Source organism: Gallus gallus, chromosome 2 (genome assembly GCF_016699485.2).
Source record: "Gallus gallus isolate bGalGal1 chromosome 2, bGalGal1.mat.broiler.GRCg7b, whole genome shotgun sequence".
NCBI lineage: Eukaryota > Metazoa > Chordata > Aves > Galliformes > Phasianidae > Gallus > Gallus gallus.
Window position 1 is genome coordinate 128,612,041 of NC_052533.1, and position 21,174 is coordinate 128,633,214.

The 21,174-nt window shown below is 45.7% G+C and overlaps 1 long non-coding RNA gene across 2 annotated transcripts; it reads right to left on the minus strand.

The window, feature by feature from the left end:
- Window positions 1-2,866: 2,866 nt before the first annotated feature.
- Window positions 2,867-20,291, minus strand: LOC101751294. 2 transcript variants are annotated; one of them, XR_005857878.2, is made up of 4 exons: window positions 20,119-20,291; window positions 19,947-20,004; window positions 18,548-18,684; window positions 2,867-9,712 (listed from the first exon to the last, which is right to left on the minus strand). It is a non-coding gene; the product is annotated as an uncharacterized LOC101751294 (long non-coding RNA). The 2 variants fall into 2 exon arrangements; XR_005857879.2 differs by having other exon boundaries at window positions 6,814-7,640.
- Window positions 20,292-21,174: the final 883 nt, after the last annotated feature.

Sequence of the window (21,174 nt, forward strand, 5' to 3'; positions counted from 1 at the left end):
CAAAAACCTCTGTTACATCTTAGAACAACTTAGGCTTGTTGATACTTCCTGCCTTCCTCCTAAACTGTAGGCTGCTTTATTTATGGTAGCTTATACGCTGGTGCCTTTGGGCCAGCTTTGCCCTTTCCCAAGTAGCTGATGTTGACCATCCTCCCTGTCTTGCCTACCAACTGCCAGGCTCTACCACATCTCATCCAGCTCTACATCTCATCCCAGATCTTCCAGTAGCACTGCTTTCCCTGGTGCTGACCAGCCTTCAAACAACCCTTGCAGCCCAGTGCAATGCAGAGTAATGCAGTGTTGCAGGCACACGGGGTGGGCACACATCTCCCACACACAGTGGGAAAACAGTCCTCATTGGGTTTTGTGCAAAACACTTGTATCCAGGGCAGCTTTCACTGTTCACAGCGCAGTTCTAAAAAGCCAGAAGGAAACACAATTTAGCCAGTATAGCTCAAAGCCTGTCAAAGCCTTTTGCACTACTCAGTCTGCCTGAGCAGAATCTCAGTCTAAAGCCATTCTGAAAAAAAAAAAAAAAAAAAAAAAAAATCATTTATCACAAGCAGATGGGTTTCTGACATCCACACATGGATGGTGGGAGAGGCACCTTACTTCCACCAAGCTCCTCCATGACCCCCAGCAGCAGCTTGTAACATGGCAGGTGAGAATTGCTGCACTGAGCACAAGGAATTTAGCATGGGATCTTTCACTCAGCATGCTTTCGACCCTCTCACAGCTCATGTCTGGGAACATGGGCCCCTGGTGCTTCAGGCACACCACCACCTCGCCTTTTCAGCACAAGAGAAATTTCAACATTCTCCTGTTTGTTTTCTCTGTCTCCTAGCTCTTGGAAACAGCTGGAACTTTTAAACTTCACACAGACAACACAAATCTGAAAGGATTGTTTGGTTGCTTTGTTTTTGTTCCCGTAAGGCCATTTCCTTTGCAGACATTCAGGATGAAGCAAAAACTGTCTTTCTATCACCAAGCAATGCCAACAGCCTTGGAGTCCCACCCACCTGAGCAGCACCGCGCATATGTCAGAGCATATCCCCTCCATATGGAGAACAAAAATAAGTGGCATTTATGTTTCATTATTATACCAGAGGAGGTCCCAATTAGATTTGCCATCTAACTGAAATAAAAATGCCATTTAAAATACTGAGTTAACAGCATCACCCAGTAGCCATGCTGCAGAACTATTTGCATCTCGTGGGATACAGACAGCAAAGAGGAGTCTGGCTTCGGGAATACAGCTCAGCTGAAGGGGAGTGGTTGTGAGGCCGCTGGCTGGTCTCTACCAAAAGCTTCTTTGGTGCTTCTGACAACTACTGCAGACAGTGCTCCTCTTCCAGCCCCACAGCTATTCTGTAAAATCGGTCTGCTGCATCCAGCTGCTGGCTCTGCAGGCTCAGCCTGGCTCCCAGTGAAATCGGAGTGTGATGGGCTCTTGTCCTTACAACCAGAACACTCTGGAGTGTTGTATGAAGTATCTGGTCATGCTGCGCTGCTCAAAAGCACTTTGAGGAGAGAGAAATGATGAGATAAATGTACAGAGGGTTGCAAACATAGCTCTAGTTTATAAAAAGCTACAAATTACAAAATGCCATTCTTTTCTGCTAGGTGCTGCTAACTATAAAAAAAAGTAGATGTTACTTTTTCAGACATGAGTACGAAAAGGGGATAATTCAGGCTTGCATCTTTCTACATGCACAGGTCTCAAATGCACCCCGAGGGGTGGCCCAACACTGTGTGCTTCGTCTCCCTCTGCATACTCCTCCAGAAGCTGGCAGGTTGTGGCTTAGACAGATGTACTCTTCTGTGGGTATAAAAGTGACTGGATGGCTGGGCCTAGAGAGTGGTGGTGGAGTTAAATCTAGCTGATGACTGGTCACTAGTGGTTGTTCCTTCGGGTCAGTTTTGGGGCCAGTCCTATTTAATATCTTTATTGATTACCTGAATGAGGGCATTGAGTGCACCCTCAGTGAGTTTGCAAATGACACCAAGTTGGGGAGGAGTGCTGGTTTGACTGGAGGTAGGAAGGCGCTCCAGAGGGATCTAGACAGGCTGGATCACTGGGCTGAGACCAACAGGATGAGGTTCAAAAAGACCAAGTGCTCAATCCTGCACTTTGGTCACAACAAACCCATGCATTGCTTGGCAGAGTGCCAGAAAGCTGCACAGAGGAAAAGGATTTGGAGGTATTAGTCAACAGCTGTCTGAACACGAGCCAGCAGTGTACCCAGATGCTCAAGAAGGCCAGTGGCGTCCTGGCTTGTACCAGAAATAGCGCAGCCAGCAGGAGCAGGGAGGTGATCATCCCTCTGTACTCAGCACTGCTGAGGCCGCACCTTGAGTACTGTGTTCAGTTTTGGGCCCCTCACTACAAGAAAGACATCGAGGCCCTGGAGCACATCCAGAGAAGGGCAGTGAAGCTGTGAGGGTCTGGAGCACAGGTCTTATGGGGAGCAGCTGAGGGAACTGAGATTTTTCAGTCTGGAAAAGAGGAGGCTCAGGGGAGCCCTTACTGCTCTCTCTAACTGCCTGAAAGGAGGTTGTGGCAAGGTGGGGGTTGACATCTTTGCCTGTGTAACAGCTATAGGATGGGACGTAATGGTCTTAAGTTGTGCCAGGGAAGGCTCACATCAGGTATTGAGAATTTTTTTTTCTCAGAAGAAGTGGTGGGGCATTGGCACAGGCTGCCCAGGGAGGTGGTGGAGTCACCATCCCTGGAGGTGTTGGAGAAATGTGGAGATGTGGCACTGAGGGATGTGGGTTAGTGAGCATGGTGGGGAGGGTTTGATGGCCAGACTAAATGATCTTAGAGGTCTTTTCCAACCAGAATGATTCTGTGATTCTCTGATTCTGTGATGCTATGATTCTATGAAAGCACCCATACAAGGGCTTCCCTTCTCCCGATCACAAACTGCCAGCAGCAGGTTTCCCCCTGCTCTGCATCTTCTCATTTACAGCATGGAGAAAAATGCTTCTATTGCTTATTGTGATGAGACAAATCTGTCCTTCATGCAGCCACCTGCATTTCTTCCAATCAGCAGGCAAGCCTGGAGACAGGCAGGAGCTGGGGAATGCAGCCAGGTGAAGCATGGGACCGTGGGCATGGTGCTGAAATGCTGTCGTTTCCATGACGCTGCTGCAGCTGTCATAACTGAGCTGCCAACGGCACAGACAGAGCCTGCATCCTCTTATTTTCCCTTTGCCCCCCTCTCTGCTTTGTCTGCTTTCATCCTGAGTTGTCGTCCTCTCGAGAAACAAGGTCAGAATCAGCAAAGCAATCTGAGAGCTACCAGCAGCACAGAGCACCCCTTCCTGCCCTCGTTTCGTTATTTCCCTCACATTCCCTCTCCAGCAGCACTGGATGCTGGCTGTAATTATTGGGTTGTTTTCTTTACAAAAGCTTCTCTATAAGTAAAACTTTGAGATAGGAAAAGAGGATTAGGTCTTTGTCGTTGTTAAAGCAAATTTTATGGTCTCAGCTCTAACTCTCCCAAGTTTCTCCTTCCCGACATTGCTCAGTCAATGGGTACAAAGTAAGTTTCTGTTTGACGTGGGAACTCAGTTAGGCTTGTGGAGCAGCAGCACAGCCCCACCATGGTAATGGCACGGAGGCAAGGAGTATGTCTTGAGAAGAAAACGGGGACAAAAATCACAAACGTCTACAAATGCTTACAATCACGGCCTGTTTTCTATGGCATGTAGCAGCAGCTGTTTGAAGCCTGCCCAAATCGAGTGTTTGAGGCATTCCATTAATTTAGGGGAAATTAAGTTGTTATGGGAAAAAAAAAAAAAAAAGGAGATTACAGGATTTTCTCAGTTCTCTGAACTCCCTAAACGAGCCCGATACTGAGCTGTGCTCTGAATGCAGAAGGGGAAAAAGAATATATTTCTGATACGCACATCTCATGTACAGGCAGAGAAAACTTTGCCAAGGAGAACAAATGACGTTATTGTTTAGTTGCTATAAAAATAAAATAATATATAGCAACAATTGTGTGCAACCACCGAGGAAGCACAGATATATAGTGCTAAGGAAAATAGCCTTAAAACACGCAGGAGCCGCTCAGCGTCCCGGTGCACACAATGCCATGGCACTCACTGCACTGCAGTCTGCAGCAACAATTACTGAGCTCTGATGGGAAAAGTCTCACAAGAATACAAATGGCATTTCTTTGCCTACCACAAGAAACAAATAACCCTTATCAAAGATCATTCATCCCCTGTCATGGCCACAGTGACTGCGAGTGAAAAACAACTGAAATCAAACAATGAAAACCAAGAAAGAATAAATTAAGAGATGTCACAAGCTTTTCCAAAGCAGCCCTCAGCTAAGTCTGGGATTGCCCTATTATGTGTGCTAGGTCAAGAGCATCTGAGCCCAATGGTGCTTCGGCCAAGGCATACAGGAGCACTGAGCTCAGGGCAGGCTGGGGTGTGTGGGGGCACAGTTCTGGTGTCATGGGGAGGGGGAGGGGAGAAGCCCTCTCTGGGCACTGGAATGCTGTGTTTCTAACACACTGCAAGCCATACTGTGCTTTAATAAAAATCACTCCTTTCTTTAAATGAAACTGAGCACAGCAATCTGCTGCACCATTAAAACTGGTGCTTTCCTCCCAGTTCTGGAGATACGTTGTGGGTTATGAGCAGCATAAACTCCGGCTTCTTCCATTTAAGCAGTAGACATTTCATCTCAAAATAAAACAGCTCTGCTGCTGCACCGGACCCCTATTCAGAACCTACTGCGAGACAGACTCCTGTACTGCATAGGAACAAGATGTTCTGTCAGAACTATTAATACCAAATCTTGCAGGAAAAGGTGGACTATTTTGGCAGAGAGTCCTCATTTCCAGTGGAGAATAGTCCAAAAGGAAGTCAGAGATCCGGCCTCCGAACACAAAACAAGGAGCACTTGTAAACAGTTGAGGTGTATTTCCATGCTATGGTGGGTGAACCTGGGGCATTTTTTAAGCTTTTTCTTCCTTCATTCATACATAATCATATAAACAGCAGTCAATTGAAAGCTTAAAACAAACACTGTAAGTCTTTTTGAAAAATGTTCCTTTGTTAATAATAGCTGAAGAGCTGGATGGATGCCTTTCAGGCCAGGCTAGCTGTGCTGCAATGATCCACAGGCACTGGGGCTGCTCCTGGGGACCTGCCTGCCACCCACACTCATGGCATCAGACCCATTGGAGAAGGCAGCAGGGATGGCTGCTGTCTCAGGACACAACAGTTTGAGGCTTCTTTCCATTACCAGCATACTGCCTGAAGGAGCCAGCGAGTCCATGCTGAAGGTAACCGCTGCTCATGCAGACAGAAGCAGTGGCAGATGCTGGCTGCTGGCTTGGACGAGTTCTTAAATACAAAATAAACACAAGGATTCTTGGGTTTGTGTATTGCCTCATCCCATTCCCATCCAGAAAAGCTACAGTACTCAGTTCTGGAGACTTCAATAAACAGAGGTTTTTATGAGCTAAACTGAGCAGGATTCAGATGAAGCAACCAGAGGCAGTCAGTCAGCAGAGGGAAATATGGGTGATTTGCCCACGCCCCACCATTGGATTTGCAAAACAAAGCCCCAGTTCGAGTTCTTGTGAACGCCACCAAAAAAATCCCAGGAAGCCATCACTAAGGCAACACAGACATCCTCACTAACCCTAAATCGTCACTTATGCATCACAGCAGCCAGGCACCCTCACCCCCACAACATATTTCCCTTCGGTTCCATGCGCAGCCACCCACCAGAAGCACGGTTGACTCCCTTCAATAGCTCTAAAGATCGCAAGGTCACAAAATAGCTCATTGAAGTCACTCTATAATTTACATTGTCTTACTTCAAATTTGCATTACTGCCTTTAAAAACAGGAAACTTTCTGTATGTTAAAAATATTCCTCCGTGGTGAGATTTCAATGAGGCTTTACTTTTCTTGCAGAGAAACCAAAGGGCATTTTTACTTTTGCTTCAAATTTAGTGATAAATATTCAACTGGAATGAATGCTTTTTATTTTAACAAGTTGGGACACTGGAAATGAAGCATCACCTCATATTGCCCCTGATACACATTTTACTCTCCTTAATTTAATTTAATATGATCTTCTGGAGTCTCTGAACCATTACAGACGTGAATGCACATGTGGGTTTGCAGTCCTTCACTGCAGCAGCGCCAGGCAAGATGGACATGCCCACTGGCATCCCATGGACCTGGGAACAATGTCACCAACGTTAACATGTCATAAGCTGTGGTGATAGAAAAGGGGAAAGAAAGGATGCAAATGGCAGCTTACAAAACTTAAGGAAATTCACCCATAGCATCGAGGGGTAATGCAGCATCCTCCCCTATGACTGCGTGAAGAGGAGGGAAGAGGATTTAGGACCATGTTGTTATTTTCTACCTGATGATACTCTGGAACTCCACGTATAAATTGAATTCTGGTTTTATAAGCAGTGCAGAAATACAGCTTGGCTGAGCTGGTCCAAGTACAGCTCACTGTCAGTGCTCTCGTTTCCAGTCTGTTCCATGAACGGTGCTTTTCCACTGCGCTGCACCGTACATTGCCAGGGCACCGCAGGGAGATTGGCTGCAAGCACACCCATCTGTCAGCTGCACTTCTCAGCGTCCTCCCGCCAGCAGGAGATTGGACCTGGAAACTGTTAGTTCCAGTGCATGAGTACCACAGGCTTTGAAAAATGAATCTTCTTAAGTAACCATTTAGCCAATGCTTCTCACTGGTTAGCTATCTCTTCCTCAAAAACTCCCTTTGTGCTGTTGACAATCATAGTACTTAGAGAAGAAGAAAGAGAGTTGCCATCTCTGTCTGCTCTTTTTCCTAGTGGTGGCCAAGGTGGGACATCTCCTGGCTCAGGAAACACCCACTGGATATCATTTGAGACTTAAGAAGTCTTCCATTTCCATTCCCAAAGCATTAAGATGCCCATCCCATCCCTCGTCCTTGCCTCAACAGCAAAGCCCATGTGAGCTTTCCTGCCCTCCCTTCCTGGCTCTCAGACTAAGCTGCACCTCTCCGTTGCTGCACCAGCCTGTTCCCCCACCCTTCCTCCTCCACTCCTGCTTCCTTACCTTCACAAATTCCTCCCATCTCCTCATCTACTTTGCCAATTTCCTGTACCCAGACCCTCTCTGCAGCCCCCTGAGCCTCGCTGAAATCCATCTGTCTTCTCAACATGTTTGTAGCCTGGTTTTTCCACACTGTGGATTCAGGAGAGACATGGAAGCACCAAGGCTGGTGCTGACAGTCACGGGCTGGGGATGGGTTCAGCAACTGGAAGCAGGAGAATGAGAGATGAGAGGGCTGAGAATGAGAATGAGAGCTGGAAATGACTCCTGCACTCACCAACAGGACTGCACTGCAAGGCGGACATGCAAACAGTTACACCAACCTGCCCAGTGCAAACGGTGACACACATTCTGAATGTCATCTCTTGCTTTGTGTATTGTACATCTGTCTTTTACCAACCGCAGCCAGAAACCGAATCCTCCTCTCAGTGGTGGGATGAGTCCTGGCACCTCGCATCCTTCCTTGTACTGCTGCAGAGACAGTATTTGCACACAGCCGCAGACTTCCATTCGTTGCAATGACAAGGAAAGCTGGAGATGGGTTTCACACTGGAGAGGAGGAAGAAAAAGAGAGGCAGAAAACAAGGGCACAAAGTATGTGCTGGCACATCAAGTCACAAGCCCAGTACCAGCTGTCTGGAGAGAATGCAGGAACTGAAATCACTCTCTAATGTGCCCAGAGGACAGGCTTCTACCCACTCCCAGCAGCAAGTGCTGAGAATGAGCTTTGGGATTTCTGCCATTTTTACCCTTTACTTTCCACTCAAATTCTGACTTTTTGCAAGTCATTCTTCAGATAGATTCACTCCAAGTTGCACGATGGATATCACGGTTTCCCTGCAGCCACATGGTCTGGATGGCCATAAAACACAGCCAGTCCCACTGGCAGCCTATTTCTGCTGCAGCCCTCATTGCTTAGTATGCTGCTTTTCTTGCTGTGCTCCAGGCTGTGTTCTCGTCAGCTGGGGAAAGCTACTCATCCAAAAGACAATGCTTCCTGCCCATGAGCATGCAGCTAAAACTGATGGTCAAAGAGAAGCTTTTAGTCTTCCTGCAGAAGTCAGCTTTTTTGCTGTCAGTGCTGACCCCCAGAATCACTGCTGCTGGCAGGCACATCCAGACAGACGTGTCCTAACTCCATCCTCCCCAGAGCAGGCTCAGCCAGAGCCATGTTCAGATGGGTGTCCCCACGGTTGGACACCCCGCAGCCTCTCGGCGAGGCTGTGCCAGCACCTGACCACCCTCATAACAAAAATCCCCTGCTGGCTTGCCAGCACCACCCACATGATGAGTCCAAAGCCAAAAGGAAGTTCTTCTGGGAGCTCATATATGTGATGTCTTTGCCAGTTCATAAAAGGTCAATGTTTATTAATTAGGGCTAAAGATATCCACATTTCCTTCAAAATGAGAATTCTGAAAAGCCCTCACAATGTCTCGGGGAGCCAGCCAGGACAGAAAGCAGCTGCCCATGGTCCAGCAGTGTTACAACAGCCTGAACAGAGGAGCTGCACCAGGCGTTGGAATTCCATCCTGCTGTGTTCAGTTTCAGAGCCTAACCTTCTGCCCTGGAAGTCCCAGGAGATCTTCAGTGGCTCTCAGGGCTCAGGAAGCCATCCTAAAGAGCAGAAGATGCGCCCAGCTATAGGCAGAGCTCCAGGCCTAGGAAGATCTCTCTGCTACAGCTGCAGACCATGGAACAGTGAGCTCTCCTGCCTCAGGGCAGGATATATGCCCTGCTACCTCAGGAACCCACCTGAGAACCTGATTGCAGGGAGCATGGGAGCCCTGGCAGGAGCATCTCAGAATGAGTGCATGCAGATGGCTCTGGTTTCTTGGCTCAGAGCCTGGAAACACAGTTAGCTACCAGGAGAGGTGGACTAGGTGTGATGCACTGGCTTTCCACGGAGCTTATCCTGATTTTAATGAAGCACTTCCCTGTATTAATTTTATCAGAGTTTTATCAAATCAAAGCTGCTGTCAGTAAAATAATTCAGTTAACCATCATCCTCCGAGGAAGATTCCCTCTGTACTCAGCACTGATGAGGCTGCACCTCGAGTGCTGTGTTCAGTTTTGGGCCCCTCACTACAAGAAAGACATCAAGGCCCTGGAGTACATCCAGAGAAGGGCAACAAAACTGGTGAGGGGTATGGAGCACAAGTCTTATGGGGAGCAGCTGAGGGAACTGAGATTGTTCATTCTGGGAAAAGGGAGGCTCAGGGGAGCCATTATTGCTCTCTACAACTGCCTGAAAGGAGGCTGTGGCAAGGTGGGGGTTGACCTCTTTTCCTTTGTAACTAGCAATAGGACAAGAGGTAATGGCCTCAAGTAGTGTCAGGGGAGGTTCGGGTTGGATATTAGGAAACTTTTTTTCTCAGAAGGAGTGGTGAGGCATTGGCACAGGCTGCCTGGATAGGTGGTGCAGTCACTGTCCCTGGAGGTGTTCAAGAAACTTGTAAATGCGGCACTGAGGGACGTGGGTTAGTGGACACGGTGGGGATGGGTTGATGGCTGGACCAGATGATCTTAGATATCTTCTTCAACCTTTCTGGTTCTACGATTCTGAAGATCTGATAGCTGAGATAGAGTCCATTCACCTGCACACCAAAGGCTTGTCACAGACCTGCAGAGAAAATGTACTTGTTTCCACACAAGAAATATGTATATGCACTTTGAGATATATATATGCACATATGTGTGTGTGTGTAGTAGTCCAAAACCCTGTTGGATTGTTGTCAGCATTAGTTTGCAGACTCCTGTTGTCCCTGTAAGGAGGTGTTTGGTGAATGACTCATTTCTAGATTTCCTCTTCCAGAATAATCATTTCAAACTGTTTTTCCTGGATGCCAGTTTAGTTTTCAGACATGAGCCCTATTTAATTTTTGGCCCACCTTTTAGTCTTTTTATTATTCCACAAGCAGGGGAATGCAATGCCTACTGAATATCATGTGACTGTATAATCCTTCAAATATTTGCTTTTAATTACGATGAACGACGTAGAGGAAGATGAAACTTTAGTCCCTTTGGCCATTCCTTGCGTCTCGATTCCCTGCTGTTAATCACTACACATTGTTTACAACTTCTCAGCCAATTTTCAATCAACACGAATCTGCAAACTGCTCATATGGAAGCCAGCCTGAATTACTTCTGCAAGCGAGCTTTTCTCAGATGCCCAGCCAAGCTCAGCGCTATAGCAGAACTCCGTTGATAGGCCGTTTATCCTGGGGATGCATTTGGAGAAGTGAGCCCAGTTCCAGAGGCTCTGACAAACTCCCCATGCTGCCCCCATGGCAGCCAAAGGGAGCAGAGAGGAGGGCACCACATGCTTCCCTGTGTGCCCAGAATTCTGGACTGCTCAGTGGCAACCTCAGCTGTTTCTGACGTTCTGCCACAAAATCCCAAGCCCCAAACCAAATGCTTTTGCCCAGTAGAGTCTGCTCTGATAATACTTGTCTGGGCTCCGCTGTTGCTCACAAAGCTTCTTCCCAGCATAGTCCCTCACCAGCTCTGTGGTCTGGGGGCTTCATCCTAAATTCTTGCACCAATCAAGCCAAATTAAGACTTACAGACAGGTCTCCATGGCAATAGTGTATAAAGCAAGTACTAGAGATACCTCTAGCCACACTCCTCTATCCAGTACAACAGCTTGCTTCACTCAGATTTGTTTAATCCAGTCACTAGCACATTAATAACAATCAAAAGAGAGGAAAGAAATCACAGGAAAGGTGGTAGATACAAACATCCTTTAGGAAGAAATAGCATGGAGGGAAGGAATCTCATCCCTGGAGGGTGTCCTTTTATAAAAACATACAAACCTGGAGCAAGTCTTAGTCCCGTGTGTCTTCTGAAAAGATGCACTCATTACGTATCATTACACAACTCACAATTAGAAGAAATGTGCTTCCAGAGGCTAATTCCTTCCTTGCATAACTGACCCATTTCAATCAGTTTATTTACTTGCTGAAAAAGTACCTGTCATCTTAGCATATTTCCTATTGCCCTTTTTTTATAGGAAGCTAAGGATCGTGCGTGATTTTTTTTTTTAACTTAGCACACTGTAATCTGCTAAATTCTTATAAATTTGTATACAATATTATCCTTATTAGATAAGAAATCTGTCTTCCTCCCACCATGCTCATGCTGCCAGTGAACATCAAGAAACTGCCACATCTCCCTCGCTCAGTGACAGATCTTAGTGAGACAGAAGGGATGCAGCAATCCATAGAAACTGCACGGGGAACTTCGGCCCAGGAGCATCACATTGCTTGGACCAGACACAGCCCAGGACACCCAGGACAGGAGGTCCTGGGTAAAGACCATTTGAGATATCTGCACCAATTTCTGTTTAATGGCATCTGCTAATAAGGTCCATGAGAAAGAGACTGTCTGTAGGAAGAGTGAAGCAATCTTCCAGCTGGGATGAGTGGGTAATTAAAATATTTCCTGTGTGTGGTTTGGCAAAGTGTTTGGGGATACTTCAAGGCAAACAGGTTCAACAAGGCCAAGTGCGAGGTGCTGCACGTGGGTCAGGGCAATCCCAGGTATGTATACAAACTGGGGGAAGATCTCCTTGAGAACAGCCCTGTGGAGAAGGACTTGGGGGTCCTGGTAGACGAGAAGCTGGACATGAGGCAGCAGTGTGCACTTGCAGCCTGGAAGGCCAACTGTGTTCTGGGCTGCATTAAAAAAGGGGTGGCCAGCAGGGAGAGGGAGGTGATTGTGCCCCTCTACTCAGCTCTTGTGAGGCCCCATCTGGAGTACTGCATCCAGGCCTGGGGCCCCCAGTACAGGAAGGACGTGGAGCTCTTGGAGCGGGTTCAGAGGAGGGCCACTAAGATTGTCAGAGGGCTGGAGCACCTCTCCTGTGAGGAAGGCTTGAGGGAACTGGGCTTGTTTAGCTTTGAGAAGAGAACACTCCGAGGAGACCTCATTGTGTCCTTCCAGTACTTGAAGGGAGCGTATAAACAGGAGAGGGAACAACTGGTTATGAGGGTGGATAGTGATAGGATGAGAAGGAATGCTTTTAAACTGAGACAGGGGAGGTTTAGGTTGGATATTAGGAAGAAGTTTTTCACCCAGAGGGTTGGTGACACACTGGAACAGGTTGCCCAAGGAGGTTGTGGATGCCCCATCCCTGGAGGCATTCAAGGCCAGGCTGGATGTGGCTCTGGGCAGCCTGGTCTGGTGGTTGGCGATGCTGCACATAGCAGGGGGGTTGATACTCAATGATCATTGTGGTCCTTTTCAACCCAGGCCATTTTGATTCTATGATTAACAGCAAATAACAGCACATGCCACAGCATTTCTGACAGGTGACTTCAAGTCCTCTGGCAGTTAGGACTCAAGGTTAAGGCTGGAAGACCACTGCCACCAACCTGCAGAGGCCATGCAGGAGCACAGGGGCTGAGACACCTTGGGCAGCAGGCAATTCTCGTGGCTATTACGCCTGTCCAGGTCATGAAAATACAGATGCACATGCTCCCGATGGAAATACAATTAGACAAGATGCCCCACACAGCTGCAAAGTATGTGCTTCTGTGTACCTGCAAATGACTTTTTAGATTTCTTCTCTGATCAAAGTAAAGAAGTGGGAGCATTCACTGTCAGTGTTACTAACTCCTATGGGTACATTTGCAAGCATACATTTGGACTTGAAAAATACTTTGCTTACATTACAAAAAGCACTCCCTTAATAAGGTGCTTTCTTAGTACATCTCCATGTACTGACATGTTACTTTAAGCTCTCTCGTTTCCTCACTTTAATTACTTTATCTTAAGCAGCTTGGCTTCTATGAGTGATATCAGAGCTCTTGTCTATGGTACTAGTGAACTCAAAGTTGGGGATCATAGCTACATCCTCCTTGGGTATTTAAGCAGCACAGTAGCATCACTGCAGTTTGCACCAGCAGACACACACCATCAGTACTGCAACCATTTCTGCATCCTGTTCTCCCACTACACATCTTTTCCTGAAGACAATTAGTCCTGGCTGTGTCTTAAAGTTCTGTCTATAAGCAGTGGGCAAAGCAGAGCTGCCTTGAAGGCAGGACCAGCAGATGCAAAGGTCCATCCAGTACGTGAAGGGAGCTTCTATGCAGGAAGAGAAGTGACTTTTTACATGGTTTGATGGTGATAATACAAGGTGGGGTGGCTTTAAACTAAAATAAGGGAAATTTATGTGAGATGTTAGGAAATTCCTTCACTCAGGGGGTAGTAAGGCACTGGCACAGGCTGCCACAGGAGGTGCCATCAGCTAAGGACCACTGACAACAGGGTAGAGTTGGCATACCACATTTCAGTTCAGACCCCTGGTACTTGGAGTGCTGTTTTCTTTCTCCATTTGATCTAGTTCAACAAGCTGAACAGTTTCAATGTGGATCAAGCTATTTTCCTGTATTATACAATCCTACTCATAAAATACAAAAAAAAAAAAAAAAAAAAAAAAAAAGAAGAAGAAGAAAACGAGAAGAAAAAAAAAAGATCCTGTTCAAAGTGTTTAATGATGTGGCAAAAGCACTTTTTAAAAGTTAAAAACACACATGTCAGTTCAGTGGAGAGTTATTATCTCTATCATTCACCTTCCTACGGGTGCTATCACCTGGTGCAAATATAGGTAAGTACATAAGAGGAACTGGCTCCCATTTTATGACGAGACAACAGCCAGCAAAGTTTTACAGTGATGTTTTAATGCACAAAATGTGCAGGCTTCTGTTTCACCAGTCACAGTGCTCAAAGCTGTAATTAATACACCCCAACCGCAAATTAAGAAAGGTGGAAATAAGACAGTGAAATGTATTTAATTTGCACAGAATCTGGATGTTCATTCTGCATGTTCATTCTCAACAGTAGTTAACTGAGTATAAATTAAGCCATCAAAAGAACTGCCAGTCCATTCCACAATGGCCACACTGTTTCATTTGCAATATGAAAGGCGATATTTTTCTTAAAAGACTTTTTTTTTTTTTTCTTTGTAGGATTAAAAAGCCACACTCTAATTTCTTAGCTGTCTTGACATGGTGATGACAGCTCCACAAACCTGAGTAATTATAGAAAATTGAGCTCTGAAGTTTGATCCTGAACATGCCATTGCAAAGGAATATCACGGACTGTTTTTTAGAAGTTTGCTTACATCAACCACATATGAGTGTCTGATGGGCATATATTTGTCACACTGTTGCTTGAGAAGCCAATGAAGAGCAAGCTCAAGGGTGTACCACTGACACATGGAAACCTGCCTGACGAGTCTGGGGGTTATTTTATAACCCCTGCACTTCTACAACCACCAGAAACAGGGCAGTGAGACACAGTGATGGCTTGGGGAAGCACCAGCCTGGCCAGCTGTGAGTCCCAGGCAAGGATGTAAAATGGAAGGTGCTCAGAGACTCACAGGATCATTAAGGTTGGAAAAGACCTCAAGACCACTTTGTCCAACTCCACTTTGGCAAATCTCTCCTGTGATCAAAATGAAATCCAAATGATGAATTTATTGTAACAGAGAGATATAAAACAACAGTTGTTTGTTTGCTTGCTTTCTCACAGTTTTAAGAAAATCTAAGTGCTTTTTGCACAGATAATCAGGAAGTAATTAAACACATCCTTCACTCCACAGTGAAAGCTACAGCAGACTTTCATGTTAACAAGGTAAATAAATGTCCTGAGAATTGCCAATCTCTGATATTGGACAGGTCTCCTCTTGTCATTGAATTATGTCCTAACTTAATCGGGTTGCCTTTAGCCTCATACTGAGATTTTAAGGACAACAAAAACTTCTTCAGTAGGAGGGTTGCCGTGCTGGACCCACGGAATCATAGAATCACAGGATGGCTTAGGTTGGAAGGGACCTCAAAGACCATGCAGTTCCAACACCTCTGCCATGGGCAGGGCTGCCTCCCACTGAAACAGGCACCAGCTCAGGCTGCCCAGGGCCACACCACACCTGGTCTTGAACACTTCCAAGGATGGGACATCCACAGCTTCTCTGGACTCGCTCCACTAACAGAATTGGGCAAAATCACGTTTTTCCTAGTCTGTCCTACCTAGGTCTCTCGGAAGTGTTTTTAGGAGTAGCTATGCCTTTGCCTAGTGCAGCATGGAGGAGGGAGAGCAGAGCAGAGCACTGCTGTGGTTGGAACCTTTCGGCTCCCTGAGCTAAGAGGATGGAAAGAGCACTGCTGGGAGGTTTAGAAGTTCAGGGACTGCACTGAAATGAACTTCAGAGCTCTTTCTTCAGTACTTGAATACCAGAAAGATTTACACATTTATTTCAAAAGGCTTCTCCATGAGAACTCCTCAGTGCCTCAGAGGCTGAATGGGAAGGAAGCATTCTCCAGCCCCAAGGTCTCAGCCACATGGCTGGGAAAGCAGTTTTGAAGGAATTCAGAATCAATTACTCCAGCATCAAACAGGACTGTTTTGCATTTTTTTTTTCCTTTGGAACAACAAGGGGAGCAAGAAATATTTGAGGAGGGGAGGAGAAATACCAAAAAGCCACAGAGATGCCATTTGAAGCAGAATTTAAAGGAATATATGATATAAATACTAAACAGGTTGTCTATGTTTGTGGAAGTCGATGAGGTACATATGTAGGAACACAGAAGACGGAACATGCCATCATACTAACACCTTTTCCACAGGTGTTAAAAATAGGGACTGTAAGTACCTCCTCTACATGGCAACAGGAGCTGTCTATGCTCACACGCAATCCAACACATACACAATCCTGAGCCAGCACAGATCCTTCCCACTATACTTTTCTATTCCATCTGTCCTTCCTTCACCCACCATGGTTGTTTCTTGAGGCACTGTGTGGCACAGAAACAGCCCAAGTTTCTCTCTAACACAGTCCACATTCCAAATGAGCTCCATCCCAGCTCACACACGGCTCCCACCATCTGCAAGCAGAGGGGGCTGCAGCCACTCTGGGCATTTTATGGCAAATCCTGAAGGTCATATTGCCTGCAGCATCTGGAAAATACGATTATGCTGCTCAAAATTCAATCATTTCTAAGTTACTCATTGGGCTTTTGGTGTAGATTTCTCCACCTTGGGATGCACAAGTGTTGGTATTCCTAGAGCAGTACTGGAGTGAGTGGGGAGGATTTCTGGCTCTAACACATATCATTCCTCCCAGACACTGCTGATCAAGCAATAATTCTCTTCTCTTCTCTTCTCTTCTCTTCTCTTCTCTTCTCTTCTCTTCTCTTCTCTTCTCTTCTCTTCTCTTCTCTTCTCTTCTCTTCTCTTCTCTTCTCTTCTCTTCTCTTCTCTTCTCTTCTCTTCTCTTCTCTTCTCTTCTCTTCTCTTCTCTTCTCTTCTCTTCTCTTCTCTTCTCTTCTCTTCTCTTCTCTTCTCTTCTCTTCTCTTCTCTTCTCTTCTCTTCTCTTCCCTTCCCTTCCCTTCCCTTCCCTTCCCTTCCCTTCCCTTCCCTTCCCTCCCCTCCCCTCCCCTCCCCTCCCCTCCCCTCCCCTCCCCTCCCCTCCCCTCCCCTCCCCTCTCCTCTCCTCTCCTCTCCTCTCCTCTCCTCTCCTCTCCTCTCCTCTCCTCTCCTCTCCTCTCCTCTCCTCTCCTCTCCTCTCCTCTCCTCTCCTCTCCTCTCCTCTCCTCTCCTCTCCTCTCCTCTCCTCTCCTCCATTTCCCTTTCCCTTTCTCATTCCATTCCATTCCCTGCAGCAGTGTCAAGGAAAGAAAAGCAGCCAATGCAGATGTCCACCCCAGGTTCAAAGACAGACTGGTATGTGAAAAGCCCCACTGTCTCCATCAGAACTGTGTTTTACATGAACAAGTAACAGAAATATAGTATATTCAGGCAAGAAAGGGTAGGAAAAATAAAACAAAATGGTGAAATGAGGTTTTGAAAAAGAAGAGAAGGCAGGAGCTGTTTCTGTTATCAGTTTTGAGCTTGCCTGTAAGACAGCTTCACCTTTGTTATTCAAAAGACATCTCTGAAGGGTTCAGAAGTTTCTACAAACCTAGTTCTTCTCTGACTACAGAAGCAATTTAAAGCTTCTTTCAGGGTGTTTGTTTCTCTGAACTGCATTCAGATTAAAAGCAATCCATCTGAAGGAAAAGGAAAACCAAGCACAAGTTAAATCTACTCCCTGTTAAATCTCTATCAGGTGCCTTCAGCTCCTATAATCCCTGTACTCCAATCTGCCATTCACTATGTTTTCAAATCATAACTTCCCAAGAGATTTAATGAGGATTTACCCTACAGCCTACATTCCCCTTCACAGAAATGACAAGTTTCTAGCTCTCTCTCTTCAGAGTAAACAGCGGTCAAAGCAATCATAGCTGATGCTGGGCACGTTTAACTCCAGCAAGGACTCTTCCCTAATATTCTTTAACCGTATGCACTGATAGCTGCTGTAAATAGCCAGAAAAAAAGCCACCTCATGTTTTAAGTTTGGCAGCCAGCAGCGTTGTCCCAGTGCGAGACCCATGGGCTGTGGATGCAGCTGCCTCCTGACATTGCTCCCGTGCAGTTGTGCACCTTTCTATGACATCTCTTCTGCAGAGGCATTTATACCCCATGCATTGGCTGAAAAACAGTCAGGGCAGAACTGACAATAACATTTAAGAGGTTTTTTCACTATCTATCTGCTTGGTAGGAAGAAAACTACTCACACCCCTCCAAAAATTCCTGATTTTTCCTTGCAAAATATTCTGCCTGCATTAATTGAGCAGATCGTGTATCTGAATGTGATGCTCAGTTCTTTGAAACCTCCAGGACAAAGCCAGTGTTAGCACAGCTCCATTCAGTGCTCCCTTCCCACAAACACAAACAAATGAGGTTTAGATATTTACCACTTCATTCACCCGGTGGATCCAGGGGACTGTAAACAAAAAATATTAGAGCACAGCACAGCTGCCATGATGGTGCTTCGTCAGTCCTCATACCAATTAATTTGTCTTTATCCAGAGCAGCAAGCTTGAGAAACTTGAGCTGCAGTACACTCAAAAGTACAGAGATTTTTTCCTAATTAGCCGTGACATACCCAGCAGTGTCTGTCTGCTGGCATGCATGAAGCTGCCTAGCAACAGTGCAAAAAAATCCTACGATAAGCCTCAGTGGATCACAGAGTCTGTTAAAAATGGTAATCTCTTGTCATAGAAAAGTAGAGATGGTTTCAATTAAGAACAGCAATTCTCAACTTGTTATTTATATGCAATGAACTAAAATAACATTTATAAAGTAAAAATACAATGTGAAAAGGCCATGCTTAATTACTTAAAGCTTTAATTTGCAGTATGTAATTTGCCGTTCACATCTGTAAGCCTTTTGTTTCACTTAATGGCAAAAACATTCCAGCTAGGTCAGACCTACACTTGAGTTTATACAGTGTGGAAATCTCAGCAAACAGGGCTGGAATGGACTCAATATGTCTGTTAGTCCACCCCAAAGCACCAAGGCAGGAGAAATTTCATACAAACCATTCCTGACTGACAGTGCTTTACTTACCAACCTCCCCAAACCTCCATAAGCAAACTTTGGAGCCTCTCCCTTGGCACTCCGCTCGGTAGTGTGGCTCTCCTGGCAGCTGGAAGCCAGTGGGAAATCTCTGACCTCAACCTGCCTTGTTCCAATCCTTGCTGCACCTGAACAGGCATAATGAACAGTCACTATGTTGCTGTGCTTAAAAATGGCTATCACATGTTCCTTCAGTCGTCTTTTGAGCATATAGCCATAATTATTCTCAGGCTTTCCTTACAGGGGTCGTATTTCTGTACCTGGATTGCTTCCTGCCTCCTTTGGATTACTCCTCCATCTCTTTACGATCCGTATTGGCTTCCACACTCCACAAATGCACTCTCCCAGTGCAAGGCAGCAGTGACAGAGCTGGGGCTGCACCCACCACTTTCCCAGGAGGGGCAGATCCAAATGACCCAGCTCTGCAGGGCTCTGCTGGAGGCAGCAGGAACATGGTGAAGGGCAAAGCAGCAGCTTTGGCTTCGATTGCCTCAAATGCAGGAGATGTCCATGAGCTTGGCTGGAATGCAATCCAGGAAGAGGCTGAATAGTCACACACATGACACTCAGAACAGGGCAAAGACCCACAGCACGCCCCATGTTAATCGGGGCATCTGTCTTTCAAACTTCTGTTTTTCTCTTCTTTCTCCCAAAGGACTACATCATAAAAGAATCACAATTAAATGCCTCTAGGAATTGGATCCTGGTGAAAAAAAAGTCTCTGGGCCATTCTCAGAAATAAAGAATTGCTTCTTTTCTGATGAAACGATGCAAAGATTCATACAGAGCATCAGCATGAACATTTATCCTAACTTGGCAGAGCTGCGAGCAATGAGGAGAAGAGTCCAAGAGAAGAATAAATAACATAACCTCAGTACCTGGGGTCAGAACACAGGGAAAATACTCCCTCCGCTACACAAGCTAAGAAATGCAGTCTGCTCAAATAAGCACTTTCAAATTTATGATCAAATGCCAAAGGAGCAACTTTAATGCTGTTGGCCTGATTTATGCATTTTATTGGTATTTTCAACAATTACCTGACAATGGTTAATTCAATACTTTGAAGACACTATCATTATGTACACTCCTATTTTTGGCATAATTACAAGTGGAATTTAGAGTACAGCTTGGTAAATCAGGTTCCTTCTAGCTCCTAAGCAATGTGTGCATCACTATTCTGTGGCTGCAAAGTCTTGTTACATTAGAAATCAACTTTCTTGTACGTATCTTAATTTATCAGGACCCTTGCACAGCTGTAGTTATAAGGGGTACAGGAGTACGTATATTTTTAGCTGTTTCGGGTAGTCCGCTTTCACACATTAAAAGTTCCCTAAAATTTTTATTTTTCAACAGATTTCCACTTTGCTTATTAGTGTCACTGACTTCTCACCTCGCTGCTTTTGTTCCTCTGTTCTTTTTGCTGAGGGTGGAGTTTTGACTGTGGCGCACTGTGAAAGCAACGAGAAAATGCAATCATTCTCAAAGGTCTGAGCATCATCATCTACAATTAACCTGTCCAGCTGAGACCTCTGCATTAGAATAAATAAGCAAAACTTTCCTACCTGCTCCTCTCATGCCTTCTCTTCCAGCAAAAGGCCTCGGTGCGTTCACTTTTGGTCTACTCCCGATGGCTTCTTTGTATTCACCAAAGTGGGTATTTTGGTTTTTTAAAGCTGTTTAAGCAACGGGTTGCAAGGCACAGTTCTCATGTCTGCATATTTATTACAGCAAGGGGAAGTTGTACACTCAGGGGCATTCTTTTTGTTGCTGGCAACATAATAACATTTGCTTAATTGTGTTTTATTAATGTTAATATGCCCAGAGGCTCAGGCTCTGCCCACACATTTTGGTAAATTGAATTAAAGGAAAAATGAATCAGAGTTAAAAGACAGCTGATTAATTTTATCCACTTGCTTAAGGGGTTTCAAGCCAAATGGTCTCCACATCTATTTTTCTTTAGAGAACAGACCTCATAGCCACGGGGCTGGGAGAAACTTGTCAGTGAGCCATTTTCATTGCCTTGTGTCAAGGAGAGCTATTTAAAGCATTGAAAGGGATGGCCATCAGGGAGAGGCACTCACCCCCTGCTCTGTGCAAATGGAGAGGTTAGGCAGGGCTGGCTGCCCCCTCCTGCTGCCCACATCACATCGTTTTCATGCAGTACTTTTCAATGGAGCTCTCAGGACACCCCCTGCAACCCACCACTCCAGACCGACGGGGACACAGGCGCAACGCAAACCTGCTAAAAAGGGCCATTTCAATTCACACAAAATCCACCCTATTAGCAGGTCTGTCTCAACGCATGCGGTAATTTAAAGGCCATTATTGCACCATTTAATAGGCTTTCAGCCAGTCACAGCAGAAATCAGTTCTTGTGACAGATTTCTCATTAGGAAATAAACATACTTCATTAGGGAAGCCTCTGCTGGATGTACACTGATACAAAGCCTGGGAGGGAGCATCAGTATAAGTGCGGAATTGCTCAGTACTGGGTTGTAGGAAATCAACTCTATTTCCCAGTTATTTAGAGCGTCTGGACTGAAGAGAATCTACACAGAAACTTGGCAGGCCTTTCTGACAGCCCTGTTTTCAATGATTTCTTCATGACTGCTTATTCA